Below are 14,540 nucleotides of genomic sequence, written 5' to 3' on the forward strand. Positions count from 1 at the left end.
GTTATTAGAATGTCTGATTCTGGTATAGTATTTCGAGTGTGTATGAAAGAAGGGTGTAAGGTGAGACTACCGAAAGCTTCGGTAGACCCTCACACACTATGTAAGAAGTGTAGAGAGGTTTTGTGTACTTGGGACAATAGATGTAATGAGTGTGAAAGTTTAATTGAGAAAGAATGGAAGACTTTCACCAAATATGTTGAGAGACTTGAAAAGGATAGAGTAAGAAGATCGGTGTCTCGGAGTGAGAGGTCAGGTTCTTCTAGTAAGGCCTTGAATAATTCTGTTATTTCTCCCCCTTCTTCCCAAGTAGAAGTTGTTAATCCTTCTCCTCAGGTCTCTCCTGCGCCCGCGGCTGTTTCTGAGGATACTAATATTGTGAAAGTGTTTGCCGCCCTTGCGTCAATGGGCGATCAGATTCAGCGTCTTACAGACAAAGTGGGTACGATTGAAAGTGTCAGTGTAGTGGAGGGGGCGGCTGATCGTCTCACTCGTGCTCCTAGACCTAGACCTCTGCCAAGCTCCCAGACCCAAGGGAGAAGGCATGTCGACAGTCGAAGGGAGGCGAGAGGGGTTCCCTTACGATCAGTCGTCCCTTCAGGCAGTCCTGTTGCGTCCCAGGCTGCAGCAGTGCGCCATAGAAAAGGCGACACTGGGAAGTGTCTTTCCTCGACAGATAGTGCTGCGTCAGGCAGGTATGGACGTTATGCGGAAGTTTCGCGTCCTCTGAAGAGGACGCATAGACTACCGTCTTTCAAGATGAGCGTTACCCGCAAGAACGGTGGAGTAGTCCCGAGATTTTCTCTTCTAGTGATGAAGGAAGAGGTGGTTCGATTGAAAAGGAGGAGATCCTTTAAGTCAAGACAAGACGCAAGACCTCATGTGTACGACGGTTCTCGGGATAGGAGCTCTCCTTCTGAATACGGAGCAGTCTCTCCGATATCTTCCCCTTATCGTAGAACTCAAGATCGAGTTTCTCGTGTTGATGATCCGTCTCGTCTTTGTTCTCTGCTTTGCTCAGACTTCACCACCAGGAAGCAGAGACTAGGAACTTCCTTGAAGAGATGCAAGGAAGGTTAGCCGATTTGGTTAAATCGTGGGGAACATCGGACAACTTACCTTCCTACAAGAAGGCGTAAGGACGCATCTCTTCCCAGTCAAAGTAGTCTAAGAGGACGCATGATGGTTGGAACCGCCTTCTCGTCAGGCGGTTCGGAGTCTCGGGGTAGGACGCAAGTTAGGCGAGCAGGACGCAGGACGCAAGTTAAGAGAACAGGAAGCAGGACGCAAGTTTTCGGAGCAGGACGCAGGACGCAAGCTTCCGGAACAGGACGCAGGACGCAACCTCGGAGCTCAGAAGGACGCAGGTACGCAGGCGGCAGGAGCAGGTTTCTTCAAGTGAGGTTGGAGAAGATTTTCTGCAGCAAGACCTGGGTTTTACAGGATGGTGTCTTCGGCAGAAGAGGAAATAGAAGACTTAGAATCTGAGGAAAGAAAAGAAGGTGAAGCACCTTCTTCAGATTATAAGAAATTGACGAAATTGCCTTCTTTCACTTTTTGGAGGGGATTTTCAGCCTGCAGCTCCGAACATCACCCCTTTCTCAATTCTCCCAAGAATAAAACTCAGAAGAAGTCTCGTTTTTGAAGATGAAGTTTTCGATTACGGCTAAGAAGGCCATTCAAAAGAATTGATACGTGGTTTGAAGGAAAAGAGGGAAGCGGGCAGACTGTGTTCTCTTTTCCCTCCTGCCAAATTGGCATCGAAGTCCGGAATTTGGTATGCGACAGGGGGAAAATCTCGGCCTGGGAGTGCCTGCCTCCTCCCAGGGGGATTTTCCAACATCGTGGACAGTTTCCCGCAGACATGCCTTGAATTGGCGGCCAAAGTGGTGGTGGTCTCCATCAGAATTAGATCATCTCTTGAAAGGGATTTTCCGGACCTTCGAGGTTTTTTTAATTTTCTGGATTGGTCACCTTAGGGAGCTCCTGGGTTTACGAACAGTGGAAGATAATGATAAGCCAACGGCTTCTCAACTCCCAAGCAGTAATTATGTCCTGGCATGGACAAAGACCTTAAGGGATGGTAGCGAATGAAATTGGCATATCTTTTCACCGCAGAGTTTTTAAAGAAAAGGTCACTCCTATGCTCTTTTGCTGCTAAGGGCGTTTCTAACGCCCAGAAATCCGAATTGCTTTTTTCCCCACTTTCGGAGCAATTGTTTCCTGGCGGATATTATCAAGGTATTTGCTTTTCTCCCTAACTCAGAAGGCGAACGCAGGATCTGTTAACTTCCTCGGTAAAGGAAATTTTTACCCAACAAGGTAGTTAAGAAGACTCCTAAGGAATCAAGGCAAGCTAGTCAGCCCTTTCGAGGCAAGTCCTTTTTCCTCGTCCGGCCTTCAGAGCAAGAAGAACTCCGTCCAAGAGGGGTTCGAACCCAGTACTAAACAATGAACAGCAAGTCCTTCAGACATCAGTAGGTGCCAGACTCCCCAGAAGTTTTGGGGAGATTTGGCAAGAAAAGGGAGCAGATCCTTGGGTAGTCAAGGTGGCCAAAGAAGGTTACAAGATCCCTTTTCTAAAGAGACCGCCTCTTGCGACATCACCAAGAGAGCTGGGAGCTCACTACAGCGATCCAGGGAAACAAGAAGCACTACAAGAACAAGTTCTTTCTATTGCTCAAGAAAGTGGGAGCAATAGAAACCTGTTCTGGATCACTTATCTCCGGATTTTACAACCGGCTGTTTTTAGTAGCAAAATCCTCGGGCGGGGGGATGGAGACCAGTACTGGACGTAAGTCAACTCAATTTATTTGTGGAGAAAACAAAATTTACGATGGAGACGACCGATTCAGTACTGGCAGCGGTACGTCCAGGGGACTGGATGGTCACCCTGGACCTTCAAGACGCATATTTTCATATCCCAATTCATGCAAGATACCGGAAGTACCTGAGATTTGTGATCCAGAACAGGGTTTTTTTCAGTTCAAAGCCCTCTGTTTTGGACTGTGCACAGCCCCACAAGTTTTTACAAGAGTGATGGCGAGCGTGGCGAAGTGGCTACACATTCTAGGAATAAGAGTGTCTCTATACCTGGACGATTGGCTCATAAGAGCCCAATCAAGAAAGCAATGTCTGGAGGACTTAGAAATGACGTTAACATTAACGAAAGAGTTAGGGTTGATGGTGAACTTAGAAAAAGTCGAATATGAACCCCAGTCAGGAGCTAGTTTTTATTTGGGGATTCTGATCTCCTCGTGACTTTTGCGGGCTTTTCCGTCTCCCAACAGACAAGATCTGTGCATCCGGAAAGTGCAAGCCTTTCTAGAGAAAGAACAATGTTCAGCACGAGAGTGGATGAGCTTACTGGGGACACTCTCGTCCCTGGAACGGTTCGTTTCTCTAGGAAGGCTTCACATGAGACCCCTACAAATATTTTTGAACCAAGTCTGGCCAAGAAAATCGCAACCAGATTCCTTCCTGTTTCGAATTCCTCGCAAGATCAAAGAGGAGTTAAAGTGGTGGCTAACTCCGGGGAAGTTAGCAAAGGGAGCGTCTCTCCAGCAAAGAACCCAGACCATGTATTGTTCTCAGACGCCTCGGACGCAGGCTGGGGAGCGACTCTCGGACTTCAAGAAGTCTCCAGGTCGTTGGAGCAAGGAGGAAACGGCTTGGCATATAAACAGAAGGAACTGATGGCGATTTTCTTTGGCCTTGAGGAGTTCAACGCGGTGATTCGCAACAAGGTGGTACAAGTCAACGCGGACAATACCACAGCTCTGGCGTACATCGCAAACAAGGAGGGACACATTCAATCTCTCTTTGCAAGTTGGCGGAGGAGATCCTTCTTTGGGCAGAGAAGGAAAACGTAACCCCCCCCCTTCTCACCAGATTCATTCAAGGGCGGGAGGAAGAATGTTTGAGAGCGGACCTGTGTTGAGCAGGGAAGGTCAACTTCTATCAACAGAATGGACGCTTCATTTAGAAGTATGCCAGAGTCTGTGGAAATTATGGGGTCGCCCAGTGGTAGACTTGTTTGCGACAGCAATGACGAAGAGATTGACGATGTATTACTCTCCAGTCCCAGACCGTCAAGCAGTCGCAGTAGAACGCCTTTCTTCTAGATTGGACGGGGCTAGACGTCTAAGCCTTTCCCCGTTCAAGATATTAGGGAAGGTTTTGAAGAAATTCAGGGAGAGTCAAGGACAAGAATGACTCTCCAGCTCCATTACTGGCCGGCCACGAGATTGGTTCACAGATGGTACTGGAATGGACAATAGATGTACCAAGGACACTTCCAGCAAGAGTAGATCTACTCAAACAGCCTCACTTCAACAGGTAACCACAAGAACACCCTCGCTCTGGTGGTCTTGGACTGCGTTCAGACTATCGAAAGACTTGTCAGAGACAGGGAGGGGGTTTTATAGAGAGAGGCGGCCAGAGCGGTGGACCACGGAGCTAGAAGAAGCCTCTACTATTAAGTGTACCAGGCGAAGTGGGGAATCTTTCGCAAGTGGTGCAAGAGTCGGAAGATTTCTTCATCCAGTACCTCTGTGACCCAAATTGCCGACTTTTTCCTTTTATACTTAAAGAAGGAAATAAAACTTGTCAACTCAGACAGATTAAAGGGTATCGGAGTATGTTGGCTTCTGTATTTTAGACATAGAGGTCTAGATATTACCAAATAATCTAGATCTGAGAGACCTCATAAGGTCCTTTGCAACAAGGAAGGAGCCCCAATACAGAGCGCCTTCCTGGAATCTCGATGTGGTCTGAAATTTTTAGGAACTAGTAAGTTTGAACCGATGGATCAAGCTTCGTTGAGAGATATCACAAAAAAGACCATCTTTTCTTTTTGGTGGCATTGGCACAGCTAAAAGGGTGAGTGAGCTGCAAGCAATTAGCAAACATATTGGTTGGAAAACATGACAAAGCGTTTTGCTCTTTCAGGAGGGGTTTCTTAGCCAAGAACGAGAATCCAGCTCATCCATGAGGCCAAGGTCATTTGAAAAGTTATGGGTTCTTTCAGAGCTAGTAGGACAGGAACAAGAGATAGTAGTTCTTTGTAGCAGGTAAGGGCATTGCGCTATTATTTTGGATTAAAACCAGTAAGATTAGAGGAACTTCAGAAGCACCTGTGGTGGCCTCTGTGCAAGGACCCTAGCAGAGCAATGACCCAAAAAAATGCTATTGCCTTTTTTGTTTTTCCTTAGGGGAACTAATTAAAGGAATAATTCAGATATGGATTATGCCAAGAAGAAGAAAATTTCGGCATCCCCTTAAGGTTGGTATTTTAATTTTTTACAGGAACAACGAACGGGACGAGCAGTAGCTACTTCAGTTGGCTTTTTAAAAAAGAAATATGGCCTCAAAGATATCATTGAAACGGACGTATTTGGGAGGGGACCTAATTCAGTGTTTGCAAAGGTCAATTACCTTAGAAAACGTCAAAAACAACGTTTGACAATTGTCAAAACGCGTTTGGGTCCATAATGTATCCGCAGGAGCAGTATTGGGCAAAGGATTTTCCACCCCATAAACTTACTAACATGCTAGGTATTTTAATGAAGTGGTGTTGTTTTTACGGTTGTCTGAGAGGGTGATTTCCTCTTCAGTCTGTGAAGTGTAGTGTGTTTAGTGTGTTGTGTGTGGTTCAGGTGGTCTAACTTATCCTAGCATGAATGCCCGTGGTAAGAGAGGGCTATGGGTTTCCTGTCAACAAATTGGTCCCGTCCAGTTGTCAGACCCTTGTATTTAGCTTCATCAACTAATAGGTCACGTCCTAGTTGGAAGCTACTAAGGCTTAGCAGGCTAAGAGGCAGGAATGCTGAAGTCAGCTACCTTAGCAGGTAAGGAATCTAAGAGTATTTTAAATTTTTAAATTTTTAAAACTCTTACAATGTTGCTGTCTTTGACCCACCTCCAAATGTGTCAATCAGCTATATATATACCTGCCAGGTAAGTGTCATACATGAAAATGATGTTATTATGATATAACAAAGTTTCATGTATACTTACCTGGCAGGTATATATAATTAAATTCCCACCCACCTCCCCTCAGGAGACAGGGTTCAGAAGAGAAAAAATCTGACGAAAATTGGGAATGATTACCGAGCACCAGCGCCACGGGAGCGGGGTGGCGATCACCTGAACTACCAGTGATCTAGCGGTTGCCGCGAGTTTTGAAAATTCTGCCAGTGCGAACAGAGAATATAGCTATATATATACCTGCCAGGTAAGTATACATGAAACTTTGTTATATCATAATAACATCATTTTCATTATGTTTTTGCCCTGTGCGTTCGTTACCGAGAGTGTGATTGCGCTCGGCACGAGCCTTTTAATTTTGTATAATAGAATGCAATGAAAGTGGATTCGCAATTGCAATATTCTTTTCATTTTCATTTATTTATTTGCATGAAATTTAATTTGGATCAATTTTCGTTCTTACCCGGGAATTGATCCTTACGTTTTTTTTATGTGAAAGTGAAATCGCAAGTACAGTATTCGGTTTCATTTTCAATATATATTTTAGATAGCATCATATTATTGGATCAAGTTTTCCGTTCTTCTTACCCGGGAATTGAATGATCTTTTCCCCCTTAAGTTCTATGAAGTGAATCGCAAGGGCAGTATTCTGTTTCATTTTCATATTACTTTTCACTGCTGTGCGGGGGTAGGGGAAGCGAAGGTCTGCCAGGAAGTTGTCGGAAAGCTCTCCCGCGACTCCCTTGGTATCCGATTCTTCGTCTTCCTTCCTGCCCCCCGCTCAGCTTCTTCGTTGTATTTTGTATTTGGGGTCTTCCTTGCGTTCGGGATGGGGCATGTCTTCCCCCCGTGCGTGAGGGAACCCCTCTTACTAATCTATCTATGTTACCGCAGGTGCTACATCCGTGGGAACGACCTTGGACAGGTATGGACCACCGTGGCGGCAGGGCGTGCCTAGCATCCACGGGCTGCTGCAGCGTCTAGCGAGGTCTGGGGCGGTCTCCACTACTACCACGGCCGCTTATGCTGCTCCCCCCCCTCCTGGTCTACACTCCCCATGCTGTGTCGATGACGCCGTCTGCCGCCGTACCGAGGTGGGGTTGCCGCCGCCGCCGCCTGTTTTCTTCGTGTTGCCTGCCCCAGACTTCCGCTGTTCCAGCAGCTCGCCCCTGGACCGGCCGCCAGGACCCAGGTTCCGCTGGCTGCCGATGATTCTACGAGGCGATCGCTGGGCCTGCCGTACCTGCCGCTGAGTGATTCCCAGCTGTTGGCTTGGCTGTCCTTCTGGTCACCGCTCCTGAGCTGGTTGCTGTTCCTGTCGCTCCTGGTTCCTGAGCCTGTCCATTGCTGTCCTGCCCACGGTGTGTCTTCCCCAGTCCCAGGTCCTTCCGGACAGGTGCAGTCGGGCCGTGTTGCTTCGGCAATAGCCCCGGCTCCGGCCTGGTGAGCTGACGAGGAAGAGGAGAAGAGGAAGCTGTCATCTTCGTCTTCATCGTCTGCTGCTGCCTCTTCCCCTTCGACTTCTAAGGCCCATAAGCCGAAGAAGAAGAAGGCTGCCTTCCCCCCTAAGAAGTCTCCTTCGGGAACTTCTAAGGGCCCGTCCCACCCCGGTGGGACGGGGGGTCCTTCTGCTGGTCCTCCTGCTCCTTCAGGGAGCAGGGGCCCGCTCCCCCTTCCGTAAGGAAGAGATAGACGGGGACCAGAGGAGTATCGGTTAGCTCTGGTACTTCCTCGCCTGGTGCTAGCGGCGATGCCGCTACGCCAGGTTCCGGCTCGGTCTCTCGTTCGCGAGAGATCCCGAGTGTACGTTCTCCCTCGGGAGACCGTGCAGCCAAGTTTCGGCGCCAGAGTTCGCTCGGCGCCAAGACGCGGCACGGAGCAGAAGGCTGGTGAGAGACGCTCAGGTGACTCTTGCCAGGCCAGCGGCCGCTCTTGCAGCGACCAGCTGGTAACCCGGGTTTTCCCCCCTAAGAAGGCTCCTTCGGGACCTTCTAAGGGCCCGTCTCGCTCCGGCGATTCGGGGAGCTCTTCTGCTGGTCCTCCTGCTCCCTCGGGAACAGGGCCCGTCTTTTCTTCTACCAAGGAGAAGAAGACGGGGACCAGAGGAGTACCAGCTTCGGCTGGCACTTCCTCGCCTGGTTCTAGCGGTTCTGCCGCTAAACCAGGATCCGCCTCGGCTTCTCGTTAGCGAGAAGTACCGAGTGGACGGTCTCCCGCGGGAGACCGTCCAGCCAAAGTCTTGACACCCGAGCTCGCTCGCTGCCAAGACCGAAGCGCGGAGCAGAAGACTGGCGAGTGTCGTGCAGACGACTCTCGCTAGGCCAGTGGACGCTCTCGCAGCGACCCGCTGGCTGCTCGGGTTGACGTGACGGTCGCTGACCAGCCACGGGTTGAGGCGAGGAAGGGGAGGTCCCCGCGGTCGTCGGTACCAGCCACGGCTGGTACCAGCGGCTCGACGCGCCGAGAGGACGCTCGCCGGTCTCACCGCGACAACGAGCCTAGCAGGTCACCTGACGCTGCTCCCATCGGGACCGGGCGGAGACGGTAACCAGCAACAGCTCGCTTGACGCTAGAGATCAGCGTCGACGTTCTCAGCCGAGCCTCTCGCCCCAGGCGAGCGGCAAGGCTAGGCCTGCTGCTCGATCGCCACCGCGGGTGGACGATCAGCAGCAGCCCTCCAAGCACGCTGGTCCTGCCAGCGAGCTAGGGGGGAGCGTCAGGTCTGCCTCTCCTGTACCTTCAACCTCCTCGGGCTACACCGGGAGGAGCGAGGTACCTATGAGTGATCGCGAGAGGTGCGCCGCTCGCGATCCCGCTATGACGCCGTATGGACCAGGCACGGTTCTAGGACCGACCAGGACATACGCGCAAGTAGCTGGAGGCGACCGTCAGGGGTCTGCCGCTGTTCCTCCTTCTGAAGGAGGAGTATCTCGGGATCTGTTATTGTTGGAGGGACTGGACGGTCCTACTCCGCAAGACGCGGTTACTCCCGAGATACAGAGGAATTTGCAGAAGTCATTAAGCTGATTCGTCAGCATAATGACCTTGCGGAAGGATTGCCGCTCCCACCAGCAGAGCCCACGTCTCTGCTCGAGTCGTTTTGGGGCCCGAGAGGGAACCCAAACCGACGGTGGGTCTGCCGCGATCGGAGCTTGCCGATTCTGTCTCGAACCAGAGTCTCTCGTCTCCGGACAAGAAGGCTCTCTCAGTTCTGGCCGGTAGATCAAGCTACTTCCACCTCCTCTAACTGCGACAGCGTCGGGTTTCTACGTGTCTTCGGACGTATTTAAATACTCCTTCGGTCCTCCTGAGAGGTTTCGACCTCGACGAGGACTGGAATGAGTCGGAGGACGGTATCGGCTCTCTCCTGTCAGGTGTCGATCAGCCCCACCCAGACGACGTTCACAGTGGCGGCAGACCCTTACCTACAGTGAGAGTTCGTAACCCTCCGCGGGGAAACGTTTTCTCCTGACGATACGTTTTCCCAGACTCTGAGAGGAGGCGATGGCTGCTGCTCCTCTTCTCCTACTGCTAGTTCCACTGGGAAGGCGAGCGAGTATCCAATTCCTCCCCCATTCCCTCTCTCCTTACGGCTACGAGGGAAAGGGGAGGGATCCTACAGAGATTTCTCTGTAGGATCCCACGTTCGGGACTGCGCTACCGGGGGGACCTTCGGGTCCTACCTGACGTAAGCCCCGGTCGTTGAGGAGGAATCCTGCCCCATTCTCGATTTCTACGGGAATCGAGAGGACCACCAGCCGATATCGTTTGACGAATTCGGTGGGGGTTTCGCAGACTGCTTAGAATTCTACGGAATTTCTAGCGCATTCAGTGTTCGAGTTTTTTTACGATCTCCAAACACTTACGCGAGACCACGGTCCGAAGTGAGCGAGACGAGAATCCCCGATATACACGATAATCGGGAACCTCGCCTATGCTCGAATTCCTGGAATTTCTAGCATTGGGAAGAAGACTGCTGCTGAAAGAACTATCTCGCAGTAGGCGACCAACCTGGAATAGAGAAGATCGGACGGGAATATCCAGTTTGGCTTGAACTATCGTCTTAGTATTCTGTTCACCATTGAAGCTTTCCTTCGAGGAAGACTTCTCCTTCACTCTCTTTGATAGAGATCGAAGGTGGTCGATCTCCAATCCTTATTTTGTTTTCTTGAAGGAAAGAATTTAGGATGGAGATCGTTGTTCAGAATCCTACAAATATACTACGTATATTAACCTCGCGACATGATTCTACTAAGCAGTTGAATTATCCGAGGGGTAGGCGCATATCCTAGTTAATCTACGGATTGCGACTTATAAGAGAAGTATTCTAATTGAACTGCAACTCGGGGTTGCCTGCAACCTCCCAGGAGTTTTCAGTTTCAATTTTATATACTTATGGTTTTGTCACGACAACACCATTTCAACTTTTATATACTTATGGTTTTGTCACGACAACACCATTTCAACTTTTATATTTACCGAAATTCGTTTCGCCTAAATATAATTGCTCGAGCATATCTTTTATGCTCGGTAGTTCTAGCCGAACGCATTCCTTCGTGGAATAATGGATTACCTGGCAACTCAGGATGACGAGTCAGCGAGAGCTCAGGCTCAACTACTGCGTATTGAACTGCCTGATAGCAGCTCAGTATCAGCTGGGCCTCCGAGATGCACGGTCATGTATGTCTCTCTCTCCCCTGCTTTGATTGACTACCGAACCGTATCTCTGCCCAACAATCACGGACTTAGGTCTCTGATTAACGGGGATTCTCGCAATAATGAAGGACCATCTACTGCTGTGACGCTAGATTCCATCGCCTTCGACATTGCGAGAATTTTCAACAGAGATATCTCTTGGACTCTTTCATCTTTCTGTTTACCGCACGGTAACAGAAGTCTGTACAAGTCTCCCGCTGCATCGCACTGCGATAATGCGAATGATTTTGCAGACATCTGAGTTTGTCTTCAAAATATCTCGTATTCGTAGGTGTACAATTGTTCATTGTTCAACCCGAATTACGAGATGTGTCAGAAGACATCGCCTACTCTCCGACCTGACAGCTCTACTTCCAAATGTTCAGCCCATGAGAAGCAGTTCTTCAGGCGGCTTTCCCCTGTGTTTTCATTACTGAAGAACGCCCCGCTTTCATTGCAACTACGACTTCTCACCGGACAGCAATGAAATAGCGGTTAGCGTTTTCAGTCATTTGTAAGCACAGGTTATGAATCTTGAGAATCCTTCTCTCGATTCATCTGTGAAGACGTAGGTTGCATTCAATATCTACCTTCGTCTTCAACGGTACATAGTGTTGTTCTCCTTAGCTGAGATTCAACAACCATGAGATGTTTTACCTTCAGGGACCTCGGTCTCTAGAAGGCAATTGACTTTCGCCTGTTGGGCACATGCCTTAAGAGAATCATCACCTCGCTGTCCGGCATTGGTGACAAACAAATACATTATTTGTTTGGTCTCTCGGCATAACCCTTTAAAGGCGAAGGTCACGTGACTTACTCGGATGCTTTGACAACTTGCCTCCTACCGAACGCAGTCAGTCGGCAGCTGTCAGAGCGCCCGAGTCAGTTACGAACTACGCTGTTGACTTAGTTCGGTTGTTACAGAGCAATCATTACTTCGTTTTAATAGCTTGTCACAGTACCCATACCATTGACACCCACCATGGAGTGTCGGTGTCCTATCCACTACCGAGAACTTCGCTGCATGGGGATAGGAGGATGCGAGAGACTTCGTGGCAAACGGACAGACCAGTATGGGTACTGGACATCACCGAAGTAGAGAAGAGGGATAGGTCATGCGACTATTTCCTTCTTTTCCTCTGAGGAACTGCATGACTTCTCCTGCGAAGTCAAGCATCCAGGGGATGGGGATCCGTGACACTCGATTTCGTACCGAACTTCGTAGCGAAGACTCAGAACCCTTCGGTCCCTGACGATTGGTTCGAGTCGTTCACAATCCCCTCCCTAATGGACTTCACCGCCTTCGATGCGAAGGAGATGCTGCCTTGTCCGCAAGAACTTCTCCGTGGCGCAGGTACTGAAGGCAGGGGTCTGGTCAACCAGACCACATGCCCATTCCTTCTACTACCTTCGGGATATTGCCCACAGGTCCTTGGATCTTTTTCCTTGGGACCCGTGGTGGCTGCTCAACACGTTGTGTAGCGAACCCAGACCCTCGCAGGCTGAACAGCATCGAGTCCTGGTGTGACCATAAGAATGGATGAGTGAATGAGAGTGTGACTGGCTCCTCTTCCCACTACTTTTTCTTCCCCTCTACCTGTGGTTAGAGAGGGACACGGTCGTCACCCTGCTGGATAAGGACAAGATGCAGGTGAGCTACTCAACAGAGCCCCATCCTATCCCTTTCACTAGGGATAGGAGCGTATATCCACCACTTCCTCCAACAAGGGGGAGGAAGTGGATGCCAGCTTGAGACAACCCATACTTTATGTTGCCTCTTGCAAACAGGAACAAGTTCTTGCTTGCTGGTACGAAGAGATACGCTTGCCTCTCTCTTAGTACTCGGCCCAGAGGTCTGACCATTGATCCTGCGGTGCACACCCCGATCAATCGGACAGAGGCTTGGATCCCTCCCTCGCTCTTACGACCAGGGAGGCATTCCAGGGATGGACGAACACCAGTCTGTTCATCAAAAGACTCAGATTCCTCCCACCAAGAAGTGAGTCTTCCTATTGTTAAAGGACCGATGGTTTGTATTACGTATCGGAACAAATGACAATTTGTCGAAAATTGCATTTTTCCTAACTATACAAACCTGAGGTCCTTTACATATAGTCCCTCCTCATGCCACCCCTCACTGCGTATTTTGCATGGGCCAAAAGCAAAAGTGATTTGTTTACCGCGCAACTGTCGGACAAGCAGTTAACTACCGTTCTCCCCTTGTTCGAAGCTTACGACCGTTCCAGCTGCCGCTAGCTACTTCCTATTGTTAAAGGACCTCAGGTTTGTATAGTTAGGAAAAATGCAATTTTCGACAAATTGTCATATATCTCTGTCTTGGAAGAAAATTAAATTGTTCTGATACGAATACAAACCATCGGTCCTTTACAATAGGAATGTAACTTGCTGCAGCTGGAACTGGTCATAAGCTTCGAACAAGGGAGTTCGGTAGTTAACTGCTTGTCCGACAGTCCGCGCGACTGGGAGGTGAAGATCCACTTTGCTTTCGGCCGCGCTGATTGACAGATGTGTTTTCCACCTATCTCTGCCCGCCTTTCGTCGTATGCTTTGTGTCTCTCAAACTTGGTTTGCTTTGTGTTGTGTGTTTAAAAATACTCTAAGTACGTGTGCTTTTGTATTTTTATTCTTATTTTGTGGTTATGGATTCCCGTGAGCTGGAGATTTCCCCACACCCCCCCATCAGCCGCAGAGTTTGCCCTGGTGTGGAGCGCCGTAAGTGTGGGGCCTTCCGCTCGTTCCCTGAAGTGGATCCTCATGATTTGTGTGCTCGGTGCCAAGGGCGTGAATGCTCTCGCACCAAGCCTTGTGATTTATGTATATCTTGGTCGGAGGAGCAGTGGGTGCGATATGAGGGGAGGAGGAAGCAACGAAAGCCTGCCAGGGAGTCCTCGGGAGGTTCTCCGGCGACTCCCTTGGTCACAGACACTTCGTCTTCCTTCCTGCCGCCATCTCAGCTCCCGCGTATGGCGCCTTCCCCTTAGGGGAGAAGGGGGGTGTGGTTTCTCGTTCCTTCTCTTCGCCCGATCCGTCGAGCGTGCAGGTGAGGGCGAGGTACCCCAACATCCAACTGTACTCGGGGTCTTCCGTTCGTTCGGGGTGGGACTTGTCCCCCACCGGGCGAGGGGGAACCCCTCTTACTAACCTGACCTTTGCCTCCTCAGGTGCTCCTGCTGCGGGCGACGACCTCGGCCAGGTATGGTTCTCGCTGGGTCTCCAGGGGACACTGAGTATTGGGGGGCTGTTACATCACCTGGCAGGTGCTGCTCTGGTCACTCATGGACCAGTGACCACCACCACCACCACCGTCTCTACCCCGGGGTATGCCGCCCCTCCTCACCTCACCGTGTGTACACCCAGCACGTGACAACGGTGACTCCCTCAGCTGCGGTGCAGGCCCCGATTGCTGGTTTCTCGAGGAGGGTCGTGTCTCTACCGCCCGGGTTCGCCACTCTCACCTCAGCCCCCGACTTTCAGTGCCCCAAGAGCTTGCCCCTGAACCTTCCACCCGTACCCAGGATGTCGCTGACCGCTGTCCCGCCTCCTGCTGTACCTGCCGTTCCTGCGTGCCTGGACCAGCCCCTGCCGGTCGTGTTGCTGCCCCAGTCGCAGATCCTTCTTTTTTTGGACAGGTGCAGCCGGGCCGTGTTGCTTCGGCTCCGTCCTGGATGGAGGACCCGACGTCTGTCCTGAGGAAGCTGACGAAGAAGAAGAGGAAGAGGAGGAAGGTGTCATTGTCATCTTCGTCTGCTGCCGCCTCTTCCCTTCCCCTTCGACTTCCAAGGCTTCACAGCAGAGGAAGAAGAAGGCTGCCTCCTCCCCCTCTAAGAAGTCTCCTTCAG

General features: G+C 50.4%; 1 protein-coding gene across 2 annotated transcripts in view; it reads left to right on the plus strand.

Annotated features, from left to right (window-relative positions):
• The window catches only part of LOC135205638 (zinc finger protein 236-like), a 104,306-nt gene that overhangs the window by 64,753 nt on the left and 25,013 nt on the right, over positions 1-14,540 (plus strand). The gene's annotated exons all lie outside the window — the stretch shown is intronic.

Source organism: Macrobrachium nipponense, chromosome 24 (genome assembly GCF_015104395.2).
Source record: "Macrobrachium nipponense isolate FS-2020 chromosome 24, ASM1510439v2, whole genome shotgun sequence".
NCBI classification, from domain to species: domain Eukaryota; kingdom Metazoa; phylum Arthropoda; class Malacostraca; order Decapoda; family Palaemonidae; genus Macrobrachium; species Macrobrachium nipponense.